A 24123-nucleotide genomic window follows, 5' to 3' on the forward strand; every position below is an offset into this window, starting at 1 on the left:
AGAGACCGACCTCATGACTATTACGGTGCCAAACGCCATGGAAATGGCAAATAATTACCAACACACTGATCATTTCAAATGTCAGTATGAAATCTGAAACACGATCCACAGTTTTCCCATCTCACGCAATTATGCACTTTGCAACTCTGGAGGTAAACAAATCAAAGGCAGGGCTGACAGAATCCCCCAACTTATACCCCACCCAGAAATCTCAACTATCAGGCAGGATTCTTACGCTAATGCGAGAATCCTGCTCATGTTCTGAAAATAATGCTGAAACCACAACGAAATAATACTTAAAAGAACACTTTCTTGCTAGTCTCTAGGACAAACTATTGGAAATGCCAAGATTACTGGGCCTCAGCCTGTTTCGTCTGTGAAAACTCTCGTATGCTTAAGGATGCAGAGACCAACCTTATGACAACTACGGTGAAAATTGCTTCGGAAAAATACCAAATAGTTCTCCACTTAGCGGTTCTTTCAAAAGTTGGGCCACACACCTCTTGGAAAGATCGAGGTACTTTGGCCTAGCCTTCGATTGGTCTGGAGAAGCAATCGCCATTCCTAGCTGATGAATCAAATGATTCTGAAAGGAACGGTGAAAAGTGTGGATCCTGTTTCAGTCTTTAGACTGAAACAGGATCCGCACTATTCACCTGTCCCACAAAGGCGCACTTCTCATGTCTGGCGCTAGTCCAACAAACCCAGGACTGACAGAGGCCCTGCACTTGCCACCCCAGAAAAATATCTCATCTCCAAAGAAGGATTCTTCCGCTAACGGTTGAAAAGGGCTCCCGTTCTTGAAACAGTGGTGAAAAAATGGTGAAATAATACTGAAAACAATCCTATCTTCCAAGGCTCCTGTGCCAGCAATGGGAAATAGCAAGTTACCTGGGTCTCAGCAGAGGTTTTTCTGCAAAAAGCATCATAGGCTTCAGGATGCAGAGACCGACTTCATGACTATTACGGTGCCAAACGCCATGGAAATGGCAAATAATTACCAACACACTGGTCATTTCAAAGTGTCAGGATGAAATCTGAAGCACGATCCACACTTTTCCCATCTCACGCAAATATGCACTTTCCAACTCTGGAGGTAAACAAATCAAAGGCAGGGCTGCCAGAAGCCCTGCACTTACACCCCAGCATGAAATCTCAACTACCAGGCAGGATTCTTATGCTAATGCCAGAACCCTGCTGGGGTTCTGAAAATAATGCTGAAACCACAACAGAATAATACTTAAAAGAACACTTTCTTGGTAGTCTCTAGGACCAACTATTGGAAATGCCAAGATTAATGGGCCTCAGCCTGTTTCGTCTGTGAAAACTCTGGTGTGCTTAAGGATGCAGAGACCAACCTTAGGACAATTACGGTGAAAAGTGCTTAGGAAAAATACCAAATACTTCTCCACTTAGCGGTTCTTTCAAAAGTTGGGCCACACACCTCTGGGAAAGATCGAGGTACTTTGGCCTAGCCTTCGATTGGTCTGGAGAAGCAATCGCCATTCCTAGCTGATGAATCAAATGATTCTGAAAGGAACGGTGAAAAGTGCGGATCCTGTTTCAGTCTTTAGACTGAAACAGGATCCGCACTATTCTCCTGTCCCACAAAGGCGCACTTCTCATGTCTGGCGCTAGTCCAACAAACCCAGGACTGACAGAGGCCCTGCACTGGCCACCCCAGAAAAATATCTCATCTCCAAAGAAGGATTCTTCCGCTAACGGTTGAAAAGGGCTCCCGTTCTTGAAACAGTGGTGAAAAAATGGTGAAATAATACTGCAAACAATCCTATCTTCCAAGGCTCCTGTGCCAGCTATGGGAAATAGCAAGTTACCTGGGCCTCAGCAGAGGTTTCTGTGCAAAAAGCATCATAGGCTTCAGGATGCAGAGACCGACCTCATGACTATTACGGTGCCAAACGCCATGGAAATCGCAAATAATTACCAACACACTGATCATTTCAAATGTCAGTATGAAATCTGAAACACAATCTACACTTTTCCCATCTCACGCAATTATGCACTTTCCAACTCTGGAGGTAAACAAATCAAAGGCAGGGCTGACAGAATCCCCCAACTTATACCCCCCCCCCCAGAAATCTCAACTACCTGACAGGATTCTTATGCTAATGCGAGAACCCTGCTCGGGTTCTGAAAATAATGCTGAAACCACAACAGAATAATACTTAAAAGAACACTTTCTTGGTAGTCTCTAGGACCAACTATTGGAAATGCCAACATTAATGGGCCTCAGCCTGTTTCGTCTGTGAAAACTCTCGTATGCTTAAGGATGCAGAGACCAACCTTAGGAAAATTACGGTGAAAAGTGCTTAGGAAAAATACCAAATAGTTCTCCACTTAGCGGTTCTTTCAAAAGTTGGGCGACACACCTCTTGGAAAGATCGAGGTACTCTGGCCTAGCCTTCGATTGGTCTGGAGAAGCAATCGCCATTCCTAGCTGATGAATCAAATGATTCTGAAAGGAACGGTGAAAAGTGCGGATCCTGTTTCAGTCTTTAGACTGAAACAGGATCCGCACTATTCACCTGTCCCATAAAGGCGCACTTCTCATGTCTGGCGCTAGTCCAACAAACCCCGGACTGACAGAGGCCCTACACTTGCCACCCCAGAAAAATATCTCATCTCCAAAGAAGGATTCTTCCGCTAACGGTTGAAAAGGGCTCCCGTTCTTGAAACAGTGGTGAAAAAATGGTGAAATAATACTGAAAACAATCCTATCTTCCAAGGCTCCTGTGCCAGCTATGGGAAAGAGCAAGTTACCTGGGCCTCAGCAGAGGTTTCTCTGCAAAAAGCATCATAGGCTTCAGGATGCAGAGACCGACCTCTTGACTATTACGGTGCCAAACGCCATGGAAATGGCAAATAATTACCAACACACTGGTCATTTCAAAGAGTCAGGATGAAATCTGAAGCACTATCCACACTTTTCCTATCTTACGCAAATATGCACTTTCCAACTCTGGAGGTAAACAAATCAAAGGCAGCGCTGACAGAAGCCCAGCACTTACACCCCACCATGAAATCTCAACTACCAGGCAGGATTCTTATGCTAATGCGAGAACCCTGCTCGGGTTCTGAAAATAATGCTGAAACCACAAAGGAATAATACTTAAAAGAACACTTTCTTGGTAGTCTCTAGGACCAACTATTGGAAATGCCAAGATTAATGGGCCTCAGCCTGTTTCGTCTGTGAAAACTCTGGTATGCTTAAGGATGCAGAGAAAAACCTTAGGACAATTACGGTGAAAAGTGCTTAGGAAAAATACCAAATAGTTCTCCTCTTAGCAGTTCTTTCAAAAGTTGGGCCACACACCTCTTGGAAAGATCGAGGTACTTTGGCCTAGCCTTCGATTGGTCTGGAGAAGCAATCGCCATTCCTAGCTGATGAATCAAATGATTCTGAAAGGAACGGTGAAAGGTGCGGATCCTGTTTCAGTCTTTAGACTGAAACAGGATCCGCACTATTCACCTGTCCCACAAAGGCGCACTTCTCATGTCTGGCGCTAGTCCAACAAACCCAGGACTGACAGAGGCCCTGCACTTGCCACCCCGGAATAAATATCTCATCTCCAAAGAAGGATTTTTCCGCTAACGGTTGAAAAGGGCTCCGGTTCTTGAAACAGTGGTGAAAAAATGGTGAAATAATACTGAAAACAATCCTATCTTCCAGGGCTCCTGTGCCAGCAATGGGAAATAGCAAGTTACCTGGGTCTCAGCAGAGGTTTCTCTGCAAAAAGCATCATAGGCTTCAGGATGCAGAGACCGACCTCATGACTATTACGGTGCCAAACGCCATGGAAATGGCAAATAATTACCAACACACTGGTCATTTCAAAGTGTCAGGATGAAATCTGAAGCACGATCCACACTTTTCCCATCTCACGCAAATATGCACTTTCCAACTCTGGAGGTAAACAAATCAAAGGTAGGGCTGCCAGAAGCCCCGCACTTACACCCCAGCATGAAATCTCAACTACCAGGCAGGATTCTTATGCTAATGCCAGAACCCTGCTGGGGTTCTGAAAATAATGCTGAAACCACAACAGAATAATACTTAAAAGAACACTTTCTTGGTAGTCTCTAGGACCAACTATTGGAAATGCCAAGATTAATGGGCCTCAGCCTGTTTCGTCTGTGACAACTCTGGTGTGCTTAAGGATGCAGAGACCAACCTTAGGACAATTACGGTGAAAAGTGCTTAGGAAAAATACCAAATACTTCTCCACTTAGCGGTTCTTTCAAAAGTTGGGCCACACACCTCTGGGAAAGATCGAGGTACTTTGGCCTAGCCTTCGATTGGTCTGGAGAAGCAATCGGCATTCCTAGCTGATGAATCAAATGATTCTGAAAGGAACGGTGAAAAGTGCGGATCCTGTTTCAGTCTTTAGACTGAAACAGGATCCGCACTATTCTCCTGTCCCACAAAGGCGCACTTCTCATGTCTGGCGCTAGTCCAACAAACCCAGGACTGACAGAGGCCCTGCACTGGCCACCCCAGAAAAATATCTCATCTCCAAAGAAGGATTCTTCCGCTAACGGTTGAAAAGGGCTCCCGTTCTTGAAACAGTGGTCAAAAAATGGTGAAATAATACTGCAAACAATCCTATCTTCCAAGGCTCCTGTGCCAGCTATGGGAAATAGCAAGTTACCTGGGCCTCAGCAGAGGTTTCTGTGCAAAAAGCATCATAGGCTTCAGGATGCAGAGACCGACCTCATGACTATTACGGTGCCAAACGCCATGGAAATCGCAAATAATTACCAACACACTGATCATTTCAAATGTCAGTATGAAATCTGAAACACAATCTACACTTTTCCCGTCTCACGCAATTATGCACTTTCCAACTCTGGAGGTAAACAAATCAAAGGCAGGGCTGACAGAATCCCCCAACTTATACCCCCCCCCAGAAATCTCAACTACCTGACAGGATTCTTATGCTAATGCAAGAACCCTGCTCGGGTTCTGAAAATAATGCTGAAAACACAACAGAATAATACTTAAAAGAACACTTTCTTGGTAGTCTCTAGGACCAACTATTGGAAATGCCAACATTAATGGGCCTCAGCCTGTTTCGTCTGTGAAAACTCTGGTATGCTTAAGGATGCAGAGACCAACCTTAGGACAATTACGGTGAAAAGTGCTTCGGAAAAATACCAAATAGTTCTCCACTTAGCGGTTCTTTCAAAAGTTCGGCCACACACCTCTTGGAAAGATCGAGGTACTTTGGCCTAGCCTTCGATTGGTCTGGAGAAGCAATCGCCATTCCTAGCTGATGAATCAAATGATTCTGAAAGAAACGGTGAAAAGTGCGGATCCTGTTTCAGTCTTTAGACTGAAACAGGATCCGCACTATTCACCTGTCCCATAAAGGCGCACTTCTCATGTCTGGCGCTAGTCCAACAAACCCAGGACTGACAGAGGCCCTGCACTTGCCACCCCAGAAAAATATCTCATCTCCAAAGAAGGATTCTTCCGCTAACGGTTGAAAAGGGTTCCCGTTCTTGAAACAGTGGTGAAAAAATGGTGAAATAATACTGCAAACAATCCTATCTTCCAAGGCTCCTGTGCCAGCTATGGGAAATAGCAAGTTACCTGGGCCTCAGCAGAGGTTTCTCTGCAAAATGCATCATAGCCTTCAGGATGCAGAGACCGACCTCATGACTATTACGGGGCCAAACGCCATGGAAATGGCAAATAATTACCAACACACTGGTCATTTCAAAGTGTCACGATGAAATCTGAAGCACGATCCACACTTTTCCCATCTCACGCAACTATGCACTTTCCAACTCTGGAGGTAAACAAATCAAAGGCAGGGCTGACAGAAGCCCCGCACTTACACCCCACCATGAAATCTCAACTACCAGGCAGGATTCTTATGCTAATGCCAGAACCCTGCTCGGGTTCTGAAAATAATGCTGAAACCACAACAGAATAATACTTAAAAGAACACTTTCTTGGTAGTCTCTAGGACCAACTATTGGAAATGCCAAGATTAATGGGCCTCAGCCTGTTTCGTCTGTGAAAACTCTGGTGTGCTTAAGGATGCAGAGACCAACCTTAGGACAATTACGGTGAAAAGTGCTTAGGAAAAATACCAAATACTTCTCCACTTAGCGGTTCTTTCAAAAGTTGGGCCACACACCTCTGGGAAAGATCGAGGTACTTTGGCCTAGCCTTCGATTGGTCTGGAGAAGCAATCGGCATTCCTAGCTGATGAATCAAATGATTCTGAAAGGAACGGTGAAAAGTGCGGATCCTGTTTCAGTCTTTAGACTGAAACAGGATCCGCACTATTCTCCTGTCCCACAAAGGCGCACTTCTCATGTCTGGCGCTAGTCCAACAAACCCAGGACTGACAGAGGCCCTGCACTGGCCACCCCAGAAAAATATCTCATCTCCAAAGAAGGATTCTTCCGCTAACGGTTGAAAAGGGCTCCCGTTCTTGAAACAGTGGTGAAAAAATGGTGAAATAATACTGCAAACAATCCTATCTTCCAAGGCTCCTGTGCCAGCTATGGGAAATAGCAAGTTACCTGGGCCTCAGCAGAGGTTTCTGTGCAAAAAGCATCATAGGCTTCAGGATGCAGAGACCGACCTCATGACTATTACGGTGCCAAACGCCATGGAAATCGCAAATAATTACCAACACACTGATCATTTCAAATGTCAGTATGAAATCTGAAACACAATCTACACTTTTCCCATCTCACGCAATTATGCACTTTCCAACTCTGGAGGTAAACAAATCAAAGGCAGGGCTGACAGAATCCCCCAACTTATACCCCCCCCCCAGAAATCTCAACTACCTGACAGGATTCTTTTGCTAATGCGAGAACCCTGCTCGGGTTCTGAAAATAATGCTGAAACCACAACAGAATAATACTTAAAAGAACACTTTCTTGGTAGTCTCTAGGACCAACTATTGGAAATGCCAACATTAATGGGCCTCAGCCTGTTTCGTCTGTGAAAACTCTGGTATGCTTAAGGATGCAGAGACCAACCTTAGGAAAATTACGGTGAAAAGTGCTTCGGAAAAATACCAAATAGTTCTCCACTTAGCGGTTCTTTCAAAAGTTCGGCCACACAATCTTGGAAAGATCGAGGTACTTTGGCCTAGCCTTCGATTGGTCTGGAGAAGCAATCGCCATTCCTAGCTGATGAATCAAATGATTCTGAAAGGAACGGTAAAAAGTGCGGATCCTGTTTCAGTGTTTAGACTGAAACAGGATCTGCACTATTCACCTATCCCACAAAGGCGCACTTCTCAGGTCTGGCGCCTTCCAACAAACCCAGGACTGACAGAGGCCCTGCACTTGCCACCCCAGAAAAATATCTCATCTCCAAAGAAGGATTCTTCCGCTAACGGTTGAAAAGGGCTCCCGTTCTTGAAACAGTGGTGAAAAAATGGTGAAATAATACTGAAAACAATCCTATCTTCCAAGGCTCCTGTGCCAGCTATGGGAAATAGCAAGTTACCTGGGCCTCAGCAGAGGTTTCTCTGCAAAAAGCATCATAGGCTTCAGGATGCAGAGACCGACCTCATGACTATTACCCTGCCAAACGCCATGGAAATGGCAAATAATTACCAACACACTGATCATTTCAAATGTCAGTATGAAATCTGAAACACGATCCACACTTTTCCCATCTCACCCAATTATGCACTTTCCAACTCTGGAGGTAAACAAATCAAAGGCAGGGCTGACAGAAGCTCCGCACTTACACCCCACCCAGAAATCTCAACTACCAGGCAGGATTCTTATGCTAATGCGAGAACCCTGCTCGGGTTCTGAAAATAATGCTGAAACCACAACAGAATAATACTTAAAAGAACACTTTCTTGGTAGTCTCTAGGACCAACTATTGGAAATGCCAACATTAATGGGCCTCAGCCTGTTTCGTCTGTGAAAACTCTCGTATGCTTAAGGATGCAGAGACCAACCTTAGGAAAGTTACGGTGAAAAGTGCTTAGGAAAAATACCAAATAGTTCTCCACTTAGCGGTTCTTTCAAAAGTTGGGCCACACACCTCTTGGAAAGATCGAGGTACTTTGGCCTAGCCTTCGATTGGTCTGGAGAAGCAATCGCCATTCCTAGCTGATGAATCAAATGATTCTGAAAGGAACGGTGAAAGGTGCGGATCCTGTTTCAGTCTTTAGACTGAAACAGGATCCGCACTATTCACCTGTCCCACAAAGGCGCACTTCTCATATCTGGCGCTAGTCCAACAAACCCAGGACTGACAGAGGCCCTGCACTTGCCACCCCAGAAAAATATCTCATCTCCAAAGAAGGATTCTTCCGCTAACGGTTGAAAAGGGCTCCTGTTCTTGAAACACTGGTCAAAAAATCGTGAAATAATACTGAAAACAATCCTATCTTCCAAGGCTCCTGTGCCAGCTATGGGAAATAGCAAGTTACCTGGGCCTCAGCATAGGTTTCTCTGCAAAAAGCATCATAGGCTTCAGGATGCAGAGACCGACCTCATGACTATTACGGTGCCAAACGCCATGGAAATGGCAAATAATTACCAACACACTGATCATTTCAAATGTCAGTATGAAATCTGAAACACGATCCACACTTTTCCCATCTCACGCAACTATGCACTTTCCAACTCTGGAGGTAAACAAATCAAAGGCAGCGCTGACAGAAGCCCCGCACTTACACCCCACCCAGAAATCTCAACTACCAGGCAGGATTCTTATGCTAATGCGAGAACCCTGCTCGGGTTCTGAAAATAATGCTGAAACCACAACACAATAATACTTAAAAGAACACTTTCTTGGTAGTCTCTAGGACCAACTATTGGAAATGCCAACATTAATGGGCCTCAGCCTGTTTCGTCTGTGAAAACTCTCGTATGCTTAAGGATGCAGAGACCAACCTTAGGAAAATTACGGTGAAAAGTGCTTAGGAAAAATACCAAATAGTTCTCCACTTAGCGGTTCTTTCAAAAGTTGGGCCACACACCTCTTGGAAAGATCGAGGTACTTTGGCCTAGCCTTCGATTGGTCTGGAGAAGCAATCGCCATTCCTAGCTGATGAATCAAATGATTCTGAAAGGAACGGTGAAAAGTGCTAATCCTGTTTCAGTCTTTAGAGTGAAACAGGATCCGCACTATTCACCTGTCCCACAAAGGCGCACTTCTCATGTCTGGCGCTAGTCCAACAAACCCAGGACTGACAGAGGCCCTGCACTTGCCACCCCAGAAAAATATCTCATCTCCAAAGAAGGATTCTTCCGCTAAAGGTTGAAAAGGGCTCCGGTTCTTGAAACAGTGGTGAAAAAATGGTGAAATAATACTGAAAACAATCCTATCTTCCAAGGCTCCTGTGCCAGCTATGGGAAATAGCAAGTTACCTGGGCCTCGGCATAGGTTTCTCTGCAAAAAGCATCATAGGCTTCAGGATGCAGAGACCGACCTCATGACTATTACGGTGCCAAACGCCATGGAAATGGCAAATAATTACCAACACACTGGTCATTTTAAAGTGTCAGGATGAAACCTGAAGCACGATCCACACTTTTCCCATCTCAAGCAAATATGCACTTTCCAACTCTGGAGGTAAACAAATCAAAGGCAGGGCTGACAGAAGCCCCGCACTTACACCCCACCCAGAAATCTCAACTACCAGGCAGGATTCTTATGCTAATGCGAGAACCCTGCTCGGGTTCTGAAAATAATGCTGAAACCACAACAGAATAATACTTAAAAGAACACTTTCTTGGTAGTCTCTAGGACCAACTATTGGAAATGCCAACATTAATGGGCCTCAGCCTGTTTCGTCTGTGAAAACTCTGGTATGCTTAAAGATGCAGAGACCAACCTTAGGAAAATTACGGTGAAAAGTGCTTAGGAAAAATACCAAATAGTTCTCCACTTAGCGGTTCTTTCAAAAGTTCGGCCACACAATCTTGGAAAGATCGAGGTACTTTGGCCTAGCCTTCGATTGGTCTGGAGAAGCAATCGCCATTCCTAGCTGATGAATCAAATGATTCTGAAAGGAACGGTAAAAAGTGCGGGTCCTGTTTCAGTGTTTAGACTGAAACAGGATCTGCACTATTCACCTATCCCACAAAGGCGCACTTCTCAGGTCTGGCGCCTTCCAACAAACCCAGGACTGACAGAGGCCCTGCACTTGCCACCCCAGAAAAATATCTCATCTCCAAAGAAGGATTCTTCCGCTAACGGTTGAAAAGGGCTCCCGTTCTTGAAACAGTGGTGAAAAAATGGTGAAATAATACTGAAAACAATCCTATCTTCCAAGGCTCCTGTGCCAGCTATGGGAAATAGCAAGTTACCTGGGCCTCAGCAGAGGTTTCTCTGCAAAAAGCATCATAGGCTTCAGGATGCAGAGACCGACCTCATGACTATTACCCTGCCAAACGCCATGGAAATGGCAAATAATTACCAACACACTGATCATTTCAAATGTCAGTATGAAATCTGAAACACGATCCACACTTTTCCCATCTCACCCAATTATGCACTTTCCAACTCTGGAGGTAAACAAATCAAAGGCAGGGCTGACAGAAGCTCCGCACTTACACCCCACCCAGAAATCTCAACTACCAGGCAGGATTCTTATGCTAATGCGAAAACCCTGCTCGGGTTCTGAAAATAATGCTGAAACCACAACAGAATAATACTTAAAAGAACACTTTCTTGGTAGTCTCTAGGACCAACTATTGGAAATGCCAACATTAATGGGCCTCAGCCTGTTTCGTCTGTGAAAACTCTCGTATGCTTAAGGATGCAGAGACCAACCTTAGGAAAATTACGGTGAAAAGTGCTTAGGAAAAATACCAAATAGTTCTCCACTTAGCGGTTCTTTCAAAAGTTGGGCCACACACCTCTTGGAAAGATCGAGGTACTTTGGCCTAGCCTTCGATTGGTCTGGAGAAGCAATCGCCATTCCTAGCTGATGAATCAAATGATTCTGAAAGGAACGGTGAAAGGTGCGGATCCTGTTTCAGTCTTTAGACTGAAACAGGATCCGCACTATTCACCTGTCCCACAAAGGCGCACTTCTCATATCTGGCGCTAGTCCAACAAACCCAGGACTGACAGAGGCCCTGCACTTGCCACCCCAGAAAAATATCTCATCTCCAAAGAAGGATTCTTCCGCTAACGGTTGAAAAGGGCTCCTGTTCTTGAAACACTGGACAAAAAATCGTGAAATAATACTGAAAACAATCCTATCTTCCAAGGCTCCTGTGCCAGCTATGGGAAATAGCAAGTTACCTGGGCCTCAGCATAGGTTTCTCTGCAAAAAGCATCATAGGCTTCAGGATGCAGAGACCGACCTCATGACTATTACGGTGCCAAACGCCATGGAAATGGCAAATAATTACCAACACACTGATCATTTCAAATGTCAGTATGAAATCTGAAACACGATCCACACTTTTCCCATCTCACGCAATTAGGCACTTTCCAACTCTGGAGGTAAACAAATCAAAGGCAGGGCTGACAGAAGCCCCGCACTTACACCCCACTCAGAAATCTCAACTACCAGGCAGGATTCTTATGCTAATGCGAGAACCCTGCTCGGGTTCTGAAAATAATGCTGAAACCACAACAGAATAATACTTAAAAGAACACTTTCTTGGTAGTCTCTAGGACCAACTATTGGAAATGCCAACATTAATGGGCCTCAGCCTGTTTCGTCTGTGAAAACTCTCGTATGCTTAAGGATGCAGAGACCAACCTTAGGAAAATTACGGTGAAAAGTGCTTAGGAAAAATACCAAATAGTTCTCCACTTAGCGGTTCTTTCAAAAGTTGGGCCACACACCTCTTGGAAAGATCGAGGTACTTTGGCCTAGCCTTCGATTGGTCTGGAGAAGCAATCGCCATTCCTAGCTGATGAACCAAATGATTCTGAAAGGAACGGTGAAAAGTGCGGATCCTGTTTCAGTCTTTAGACTCAAACAGGATCCGCACTATTCACCTGTCCCACAAAGGCGCACTTCTCATGTCTGGCGCTAGTCCAACAAACCCAGGACTGACAGAGGCCCTGCACTTGCCACCCCAGAAAAATATCTCATCTCCAAAGAAGGATTCTTCCGCTAAAGGTTGAAAAGGGCTCCGGTTCTTGAAACAGTGGTGAAAAAATGGTGAAATAATACTGAAAACAATCCTATCTTCCAAGGCTCCTGTGCCAGCTATGGGAAATAGCAAGTTACCTGGGCCTCGGCATAGGTTTCTCTGCAAAAAGCATCATAGGCTTCAGGATGCAGAGACCGACCTCATGACTATTACGGTGCCAAACGCCATGGAAATGGCAAATAATTACCAACACACTGGTCATTTTAAAGTGTCAGGATGAAACCTGAAGCACGATCCACACTTTTCCCATCTCAAGCAAATATGCACTTTCCAACTCTGGAGGTAAACAAATCAAAGGCAGGGCTGACAGAAGCCCCGCACTTACACCCCACCCAGAAATCTCAACTACCAGGCAGGATTCTTATGCTAATGCGAGAACCCTGCTCGGGTTCTGAAAATAATGCTGAAACCACAACAGAATAATACTTAAAAGAACACTTTCTTGGTAGTCTCTAGGACCAACTATTGGAAATGCCAACATTAATGGGCCTCAGCCTGTTTCGTCTGTGAAAACTCTGGTATGCTTAAAGATGCAGAGACCAACCTTAGGAAAATTACGGTGAAAAGTGCTTAGGAAAAATACCAAATAGTTCTCCACTTAGCGGTTCTTTCAAAAGTTCGGCCACACAATCTTGGAAAGATCGAGGTACTTTGGCCTAGCCTTCGATTGGTCTGGAGAAGCAATCGCCATTCCTAGCTGATGAATCAAATGATTCTGAAAGGAACGGTAAAAAGTGCGGATCCTGTTTCAGTGTTTAGACTGAAACAGGATCTGCACTATTCACCTATCCCACAAAGGCGCACTTCTCAGGTCTGGCGCTAGTCCAACAAACCCAGGACTGACAGAGGCCCTGCACTTGCCACCCCAGAAAAATATCTCATCTCCAAAGAAGGATTCTTCCGCTAACGGTTGAAAAGGGCTCCCGTTCTTGAAACAGTGGTGAAAAAATGGTGAAATAATACTGAAAACAATCCTATCTTCCAAGGCTCCTGTGCCAGCTATGGGAAATAGCAAGTTACCTGGGCCTCAGCAGAGGTTTCTCTGCAAAAAGCATCATAGGCTTCAGGATGCAGAGACCGACCTCATGACTATTACCCTGCCAAACGCCATGGAAATGGCAAATAATTACCAACACACTGATCATTTCAAATGTCAGTATGAAATCTGAAACACGATCCACACTTTTCCCATCTCACCCAATTATGCACTTTCCAACTCTGGAGGTAAACAAATCAAAGGCAGGGCTGACAGAAGCTCCGCACTTACACCCCACCCAGAAATCTCAACTACCAGGCAGGATTCTTATGCTAATGCGAAAACCCTGCTCGGGTTCTGAAAATAATGCTGAAACCACAACAGAATAATACTTAAAAGAACACTTTCTTGGTAGTCTCTAGGACCAACTATTGGAAATGCCAACATTAATGGGCCTCAGCCTGTTTCGTCTGTGAAAACTCTGGTATGCTTAAGGATGCAGAGACCAACCTTATGACAATTACGGTGAAAAGTGCTTCGGAAAAATACCAAATAGTTCTCCACTTAGCGGTTCTTTCAAAAGTAGGGCCACACACCTCTTGGAAAGATCGAGGTACTTTGGCCTAGCCTTCGATTGCTCTGGAGAAGCAATCGCCATTCCTAGCTGATGAATCAAATGATTCTGAAGGGAACGGTGAAAGGTGCGGATTCTGTTTCAGTCTTTAGACTGAAACAGGATCCGCACTATTCACCTGTCCCACAAAGGCGCACTTCTCATGTCTGGCGCTAGTCCAACAAACCCAGGACTGACAGAGGCCCTGCACTTGCCACCCCAGAAAAATATCTCATCTCCAAAGAAGGATTCTTCCGCTAACGGTTGAAAAGGGCTCCCGTTCTTGAAACAGTGGTCAAAAAATCGTGAAATAATACTGAAAACAATCCTATCTTCCAAGGCTCCTGTGCCAGCTATGGGAAATAGCAAGTTACCTGGGCCTCAGCATAGGTTTCTCTGCAAAAAGCATCATACGCTTCAGGATGCAGAGACCGACCTCATGACTATTACGGTGCCAAACGCCATGGAAATGGCAAATAATTACCAACACACTGATCATTTCAAATGTCAGTATGAAATCTGAAACACGATCCACACTTTTCCCATCTCACGCAACTGTGCACTTTCCAACTCTGGAGGTAAACAAATCAAAGGCAGGGCTGACAGAAGCCCCGCACTTAAACCCCACCATGAAATCTCAACTACCAGGCAGGATTCTTATGCTAATGCGAGAACCCTGCTCGGGTTCTGAAAATAATGCTGAAACCACAACAGAATAATACTTAAAAGAACACTTTCTTGGTAGTCTCTAGGACCAACTATTGGAAATGCCAAGATTAATGGGCCTCAGCCTGTTTCGTCTGTGAAAACTCTCGTATGCTTAAGGATGCAGAGACCAACCTTAGGAAAATTACGGTGAAAAGCGCTTAGGAAAAATACCAAATAGTTCTCCACTTAGCGGTTCTTTCAAAAGTTGGGCCACACACCTCTTGGAAAGATCGAGTTACTTTGGCCTAGCCTTCGATTGGTCTGGAGAAGCAATCGCCATTCCTAGCTGATGAACCAAATGATTCTGAAAGGAACGGTGAAAAGTGCGGATCCTGTTTCAGTCTTTAGAAGGAAACAGGATCCGCAATATTCACCTGTCCCACAAAGGCGCACTTCTCATGTCTGGCGCTAGTCCAACAAACCCAGGACTGACAGAGGCCCTGCACTTGCCACCCCAGAAAAATATCTCTTCTCCAAAGTAGGATTCTTCCGGTAACCGTTGAAAAGGGCTCCCGTTCTTGAAACAGTGGTGAAAAAATGGTGAAATAATACTGAAAACAATCCTATCTTCCAAGGCTCCTGTGCCAGCTATGGGAAATAGCAAGTTACCTGGGCCTCAGCAGAGGTTTCTCTGCAAAAAGCATCATAGGCTTCAGGATGCAGAGACCGACCTCATGACTATTACGGTGCCAAACGCCATGGAAATGGCAAATAATTACCAACACACTGATCATTTCAAATGTCAGTATGAAATCTGAAACACGATCCACACTTTTCCCATCTCACGCAATTATGCACTTTCCAACTCTGGAGGTAAACAAATCAAAGGCAGGGCTGACAGAAGCCCCGCACTTACACCCCACCCAGAAATCTCAACTACCAGGCAGGATTCTTATGCTAATGCGAGAACCCTGCTCGGGTTCTGAAAATAATGCTGAAACCACAACAGAATAATACTTAAAAGAACACTTTCTTGGTTAGTCTCTAGGACCAACTCTTGGAAATGCCAACATTAATGGGCCTCAGCCTGTTTCGTCTGTGAAAACTCTGGTATGCTTAAGGATGCAGAGACCAACCTTAGGAAAACTACGGTGAAAAGTGCTTAGGAAAAATACCAAATAGTTCTCCACTTAGCGGTTCTTTCAAAAGTTGGGCCACACACCTCTTGGAAAGATCGAGTTACTTTGGCCTAGCCTTCGATTGGTCTGGAGAAGCAATCGCCATTCCTAGCTGATGAACCAAATGATTCTGAAAGGAACGGTGAAAAGTGCGGATCCTGTTTCAGTCTTTAGACTGAAACAGGATCCGCACTATTCCCCTGTCCCACAAAGGCGCACTTCTCATGTCTGGCGCTAGTCCAACAAACCCAGGACTGACAGAGGCCATGCACTTGCCACCCCAGAAAAATATCTCATCTCCAAGGAAGGATTCTTCCGCTAGCGGTTGAAAAGGGCTCCCGTTATTGAAACAGTGGTGAAAAAATGGTGAAATAATACTGAAAACAATCCTATCTTCCAAGGCTCCTGTGCCAGCTATGGGAAATAGCAAGTTACCTGGGCCTCAGCAGAGGTTTCTCTGCAAAAAGCATCATAGGCTTCAGGATGCAGAGACCGACCTCATGACGATTACCGTTCCAAACGCCATGGAAATGGCAAATAATTACCAACACACTGGTCATTTCAAAGTGTCTGGATGAAATCTGAAGCACGATCCACACTTTTCCCATCTCACGCAAATATGCACTTTCCAACTCTGGAGGTAAACAAATCAAAGGCAGGGCTGACAGAAGCCCCAAACCTACACCCCACCCAGAAATCTCAACTACCAGGCAGGATTCTTATGCTAATGCGAGAACCCTGCTCGGGTTCTGAAAATAATGCTGAAACCACAACGGAATAATACTTAAAAGAACACTTTCTTGCTAGTCTCTAGGACAAACTATTGGAAATGCCAAGATTACTGGGCCTCAGCCTGTTTCGTCTGTGAAAACTCTCGTATGCTTAAGGATGCAGAGACCAACCTTATGATAACTACGGTGAAAAGTGCTTCGGAAAAATACCAAATAGTTCTCCACTTAGCGGTTCTTTCAAAACTTGGGCCACACACGTCTTGGAAAGATCGAGGTACTTTGGCCTAGCCTTCGATTGGTCTGGAGAAGCAATCGCCATTCCTAGCTGATGAATCAAATGATTCTGAAAGGAACGGTGAAAAGTGCGGATCCTGTTTCAGTCTTTAGACTGAAGCAGGATCCGCTCTATTCACCTGTCCCACAAAGGCGCACTTCTCATGTCTGGCGCTAGTCCAACAAACCCAGGACTGACAGAGGCCCTGCACTTGCCACCCCAGAAAAATATCTCATCTCCAAAGAAGGATTCTTCCGCTAACGGTTGAAAAGGGCTCCCGTTCTTGAAACAGTGGTGAAAAAATGGTGAAATAATACTGAAAACAATCCTATCTTCCAAGGCTCCTGTGCCAGCTATGGGAAATAGCAAGTTACCTGGGCCTCAGCAGAGGTTTCTCTGCAAAAAGCATCATAGGCTTCAGGATGCAGAGACCGACCTCATGACTATTACGGTGCCAAACGCCATGGAAATGGCAAATAATTACCAACACACTGGTCATTTCAAAGTGTCAGGATGAAATCTGAAGCACGATCCACACTTTTCCCATCTCACGCAAATATGCACTTTCCAACTCTGGAGGTAAACAAATCAAAGGCAGGGCTTACAGAGGCCCCGCACTTACACCCCACCATGAAATCTCAACTACCAGGCAGCATTCTTATGCTAATGCGAGAACCCTGCTCGGGTTCTGAAAATAATGCTGAAAGCACAACGGAATAATACTTAAAAGAACACTTTCTTGGTAGTCTCTAGGACCAACTACTGGAAATGCCAAGATTAATGGGCCTCAGCCTGTTTCGTCTGTCAAAACTCTGGTATGCTTAAGGATGCAGAGACCAACCTTAGGAAAATTACGGTGAAAAGTGCTTAGGAAAAATACCAAATAGTTCTCCACTTAGCGGTTCTTTCTAAAGTTGGGCCACACACCTCTTGGAAAGATCGAGGTACTTTGGCCTAGCCTTCGATTGGTCTGGAGAAGCAATCGCCATTCCTAGCTGATGAATCAAATGATTCTGAAAGGAACGGTGAAAAGTGCGGATCCTGTTTCAGTTTTTAGACTGAAACAGGATCCGCACTATTCACCTGTCCCACAAAGGCGCACTTCTCATGTCTGGCACTAGTGCAACAAACCCAAGACTGACAGAGGCCCTGCACTTGCCACCCCAGAAAAATATCTCATCTCCAAAGAAAGATTCTTCCGCTAATGGTGGAAAAGGGCTCCCGTTCTTGAAACAGTGGTGAAAAAATGGTGAAATAATACTGAAAACAATCCTATCTTCCAAGGCTCCTGTGCCAGCTATGGGAAATAGCAAGTTACCTGGGCCTCAGCAGAGGTTTCTCTGCAAAAAGCATCATAGGCTTCAGGATGCAGAGACCGACCTCATGACTATTACGGTGCCAAACGTCATGGAAATGGCAAATAATTACCAACACACTGGTCATTTCAAAGTGTCAGGATGAAATCTGAAGCACGATCCACACTTTTCTCATCTCACGCAAATATGCACTTTCCAGCTCTGGAGGTAAACAAATCAAAGGCAGGGCTGACAGAAGCCCCGCACTTACACCCCACCATGAAATCTCAACTAACAGGCAGGATTCTTATGCTAATGCGAGAACGCTGCTCGGTTTCTGAAAATAATGCTGAAACCACAACAGAATAATACTTAAAAGAACACTTTCTTGGTAGTCTCTAGGACCAACTATTGGAAATGCCAAGATTAATGGGCCTCAGCCTGTTTCGTCTGTGAAAACTCTCGTATGCTTAAGGATGCAGAGACCAACCTTAGGACAATTACGGTGAAAAGTGCTTCGGAAAAATACCAAATAGTTCTCCACTTAGCGGTTCTTTCAAAAGTTGGGCCACACACCTCTTGGAAAGATCGAGGTACTTAGGCCTAGCCTTCGATTGGTCTGGAGAAGCAATCGCCATTCCTAGCTGATGAATCAAATGATTCTGAAAGGAACGGTGAAAAGTGCGGATCCTGTTTCAGTCTTTAGACTCAAACAGGATCCGCACTATTCACCTGTCCCACAAAGGCGCACTTCTCATGTCTGGCGCTAGTCCAACAAACGCAGGACTGACAGAGGCCCTGCACTTGCCACCCCAGAAAAATATCTCATCTCCAAAGAAGGATTCTTCCGCTAACGGTTGAAAAGGGCTCCCGTTCTTGAAACAGTGGTGAAAAAATGGTGAAATAATACTGAAAACAATCCTATCTTCCAAGGCTCCTGTGCCAGCTATGGGAAATAGCAAGTTACCTGGGCCTCAGCAGAGGTTTCTCTGCAAAAAGCATCATAGGCTTCAGGATGCAGAGACCGACCTCATGACTATTACGGTGCCAAACGCCATGGAAATGGCAAATAATTACCAACACACTGGTCATTTCAAAGTGTCAGGATGAAATCTGAAGCACGATCCACACTTTTCCCATCTCACGCAAATATGCACTTTCCAGCTCTGGAGGTAAACAAATCAAAGGCAGGGCTGACAGAAGCCCCGCACTTACACCCCACCATGAAATCTCAACAAACAGGCAGGATTCTTATGCTAATGCGAGAACCCTGCACGGGTTCTGAAAATAATGCTGAAACCACAGCAGAATAATACTTAAAAGAACACTTTCTTGGTAGTCTCTAGGACCAACTATTGGAAATGCCAAGATTAATGGGCCTCAGCCTGTTTCGTCTGTGAAAACTCTGGTATGCTTAAGGATGCAGAGACCAACCTTAGGACAATTACGGTGAAAAGTGCTTAGAAAAAATACCAAATAGTTCTCCACTTAGCGGTTCTTTCAAAAGTTGGGCCACACACCTCTTGGAAAGATCGAGGTACTTTGGCCTAGCCTTCGATTGGTCTGGAGAAGCAATCGCCATTCCTAGCTGATGAATCAAATGATTCTGAAAGGAACGGTGAAAAGTGCGGATCCTGTTTCAGTCTTTAGACTGAAACAGGATCCGCACTATTCACCTGTCCCACAAAGGCACACTTCTCATGTCTGGCGATAGTCCAACAAACCCAGGACTGACAGAGGCCCTGCACTTGCCACCCCAGAAAAATATCTCATCTTCAAGGAAGGATTCTTCCGCTAGCGGTTGAAAAGGGCTCCCGTTCTTGAAACAGTGGTGAAAAAATGGTGAAATAATACTGAAAACAATCCTATCTTCCAAGGCTCCTGTGCCAGCTATGGGAAATAACAAGTTACCTGGGCCTCAGCAGAGGTTTCTGTGCGAAAAGCATCATAGGCTTCAGGATGCAGAGATCGTCCTCAAGACTATTACGGTGCCAAACACCATGGAAATGGCAAATAATTACCAACACACTGGTCATTTCAAAGTGACTGGATGAAATCTGAAGCACGATCCACACTTTTCCCATCTCACGCACATATGCACTGTCCAACTCTGGAGGTAAACAACTCAAAGGCAGGGCTGACAGAAGCCCCGCACGTACACCCCACCCAGAAATCTCAACTACCAGGCAGGATTCTTATGCTAGTGCGAGAACCCTGCTCGGGTTCTGAAAATAATGCTGAAACCACAACAGAATAATACTTAAAAGAACACTTTCTTGCTAGTCTCTAGGACCAACTATTGGAAATGCCAAGATTAATGGGCCTCAGCCTGTTTCGTCTGTGAATACTCTCGTAAGCTTAAGGATGCAGAGACCAACCTTAGGACAATTACGGTGAAAAGTGGTTAGGAAAAATACCCAATAGTTCTCCACTTAGCGGTTCTTTCAAAAGTTGGGCCACACACCTCTTGGAAAGATCAAGTTACAGTGGCCTAGCCTTCGATTGGTCTGGAGAAGCAATCGCCATTCCTAGCTGATGAATCAAATGATTCTGAAAGGAACGGTGAAAAGTGCGGATCCTGTTTCAGTCTTTAGACTGAAACAGGGTCCGCACTATTCACCTGTCCCACAAAGGCGCACTTCTCATGTCTGGCGCTAGTCCAACAAACCCAGGACTGACAGAGGCCCTGCACTTGCCACCCCAGAAAAATATCTCATCTCCAAAGAAGGATTTTTCCGCTAACGGTTGAAAAGGGCTCCGGTTCTCGAAACAGTGGTGAAAAAATGGTGAAATAATACTGAAAACAATCCTATCTTCCAAGGCTCCTGTGCCAGCTATGGGAAATACCAAGTTACCTGGGCCTCAGCAGAGGTGTCTCTGCAAAAAGCATCATAGGCTTCAGGATGGAGAGACCGACCTCATGACTATTACGGTGCCAAACGCCATGGAAATGGCAAATAATTACCAACACACTGGTCATTTTAAAGTGTCAGGATGAAATCTAAAGCACGATCCACACTTTTCCCATCTCACGCAAATATGCACTTTCCAACTCTGGAGGTAAACAAATCAAAGGCAGGGCTGACAGAAGCCCCGCACTTACACCCCACCCAGAAATCTCAACTGCCAGGCAGGATTCTTTGCTAATGCGAGAACCCTGCTCGGGTTCTGAAAATAATGCTGAAACCACAACAGAATAATACTTAATTAACACATTCTTGGTAGTCTCTAGGACCAACTATTGGAAATGCCAAATTTAATGGGCCTCAGCCTGTTTCCTCTGTGAAAACTCTGGTATACTTAAGGATGCAGAGACCAACCTTAGGATAATTACGGTGAAAAGTGCTTAGGAAAAATACCAAATAGTTCTCCACTTAGCGGTTCTTTCAAAAGTTGGGCCACACACCTCTTGGAAAGATCGAGGTACTTTGGCCTAGCCTTCGATTGGTCTGGAGAAGCAATCGCCATTCCTAGCTGATGAATCAAATGATTCTGAAAGGAACGGTGAAAAGTGCGGATCCTGTTTCAGTCTTTAGACTGAAACAGGATCCGCACTATTCACCTGTCCCACAAAGGCGCACTTCTCATGTCTGGCGCTAGTCCAACAAACCCAGGACTGACAGAGGCCCTGCACTTGCCACCCCAGAAAAATATCTCATCTCCAAAGAAGGATGTTTCCGCTAACGGTTGAAAAGGGCTCCGGTTCTTGAAACAGTGGTGAAAAAATGGTGAAATAATACTGAAAACAATCCTATCTTCCAAGGCTCCTGTGCCAGCTATGGGAAATACCAAGTTACCTGGGCCTCAGAAGAGGTTTCTCTGCAAAAAGCATCATAGGCTTCAGGATGCAGAGACCGACCTCATGACTATTACGGTGCCAAACGCCATGGAAATGGCAAATAATTACCAACACACTGGTCATTTCAAAGTGTCAGGATGAAATCTGAAGCACGATCCACACTTTTCTCATCTCACGCAAATATGCACTTTCCAGCTCTGGAGGTAAACAAATCAAAGGCAGGGCTGACAGAAGCCCCGCACTTAAACCCCACCATGAAATCTCAACTAACAGGCAGGATTCTTATGCTAATGCGAGAAACCTGCTCGGGTTCTGAAAATAATGCTGAAACCACAACGGAATAATACTTAAAAAAACACTTTCTTGGTAGTCTCTAGGACGAACTATTGGAAATGCCAAGATTACGGGGCCTCAGCCTGTTTCTTCTGTGAAAACTCTCGTATGCTTAAGGATGCAGAGACCAACCTTAGGAAAATTACGGTGAAAAGTGCTTAGGAAAAATACCAAATAGTTCTCCACTTAGCGGTTCTTTCAAAAGTTGGGCCACACACCTCTTGGAAAGATCGAGTTACTTTGGCCTAGCCTTCGATTGGTCTGGAGAAGCAATCGCCATTCCTAGCTGATGAATCAAATGATTCTGAAAGGAACGGTGAAAAGTGCGGATCCTGTTTCAGTCTTTAGACTGAAACTGGATCCGCACTATTCACCTGTCCCACAAAGGCTCACTTCTCATGTCTGGCGCTAGTCCAACAAACCCAGGACTGACAGAGGCCCTGCACTTGCCACCCCAGAAAAATATCCCATCTACAAGGAAGGATTCTTCCGCTAGCGGTTGAAAAGGGCTCCCGTTCTTGAAACAGTGGTGAAAAAATGGTGAAATAATACTGAAAACAATCCTATCTTCCAAGGCTCCTGTGCCAGCTATGGGAAATAACAAGTTACCTGGGCCTCAGCAGAGGTTTCTCTGCGAAAAGCATCATAGGCTTCAGGATGCACAGACCGACCTCAAGACTATTACGGTGCCAAACACCATGGAAATGGCAAATAATTACCAACACACTGGTCATTTCAAAGTGACTGGATGAAATCTGAAGCACGATCCACACTTTTCCCATCTCACGCACATATGCACTGTCCAACTCTGGAGGTAAACAAATCAAAGGCAGGGCTGACAGAAGCCCCGCACGTACACCCCACCCAGAAATCTCAACTACCAGGCAGGATTCTTATGCTAGTGCGAGAACCCTGCTCGGGTTCTGAAAATAATGCTGAAACCACAACAGAATAATACTTAAAAGAACACTTTCTTGCTAGTCTCTAGGACCAACTATTGGAGATGCCAAATTTAATGGGCCTCAGCCTGTTTCCTCTGTGAAAACTCTGGTATGCTTAAGGATGCAGAGACCAACCTTATGACAACTACGGTGAAAAGTGCTCGGAAAAATACCAAATAGTTCTCCACTTAGCGGTTCTTTCAAAAGTTGGGCCACACACCTCTTGGAAAGATCGAGGTACTTTGGCCTAGCCTTCGATTGGTCTGGAGAAGCAATCGCCATTCCTAGCTGATGAATCAAATGATTCTGAAAGGAACGGTGAAAAGTGCGGATCCTGTTTCAGTCTTTAGACTGAAACAGGATCCACACTATTCACCTGTCCCACAAAGGCACACTTCTCATGTCTGGCGCTAGTCCAACAAACTCAGGACTGACAGAGGCCCTGCAGTTGCCACCCAAGAAAAATATCTCATCTCCAAAGAAGGATTCTTCCTCTAACGGTTGAAAAGGGCACCGGTTCTTGAAACAGTGTTGAAAAAATGGTGAAATAATACTGAAAACAATCCTATCTTCCAAGGCTCCTGTGTCAGCTATGGGAAATAGCAAGTTACCTGGGCCTCAGCAGAGGTTTCTCTGCAAAAAGCATCATAGGCTTCAGGATGGAGAGACCGACCTCATGACTATTACGGTGCCAAACGCCATGGAAATGGCAAATAATTACCAACACACTGGTCATTTTAAAGTGTCAGGATGATATCTAAAGCACGATCCACACTTTTCCCATCTCACGCAAATATGCACTTTCCAACTCTGGAGGTAAACAAATCAAAGGCAGGGCTGACAGAAGCCCCGCACTTACACCCCACCCAGAAATCTCAACTGCCAGGCAGGATTCTTATGCTAATGCGAGAACCCTGCTCGGGTTCTGAAAATAATGCTGAAACCACAACAGAATAATACTTAAAAGAACACTTTCTTGGTAGTCTCTAGGACCAACTATTGGAAATGCCAAGATTAATGGGCCTCAGCCTGTTTCGTCTGTGAATACTCTCGTAAGCTTAAGGATGCAGAGACCAACCTTAGGACAATTACGGTGAAAAGTGCTTAGGAAAAATACCAAATAGTTCTCCACTTAGCGGTTCTTTCAAAAGTTGGGCCACACACCTCTTGGAAAGATCAAGTTACTTTGGCCTAGCC

The sequence above is a fragment of the Lemur catta genome, chromosome 5 (genome assembly GCF_020740605.2).
Source record: "Lemur catta isolate mLemCat1 chromosome 5, mLemCat1.pri, whole genome shotgun sequence".
Taxonomy (NCBI): domain Eukaryota; kingdom Metazoa; phylum Chordata; class Mammalia; order Primates; family Lemuridae; genus Lemur; species Lemur catta.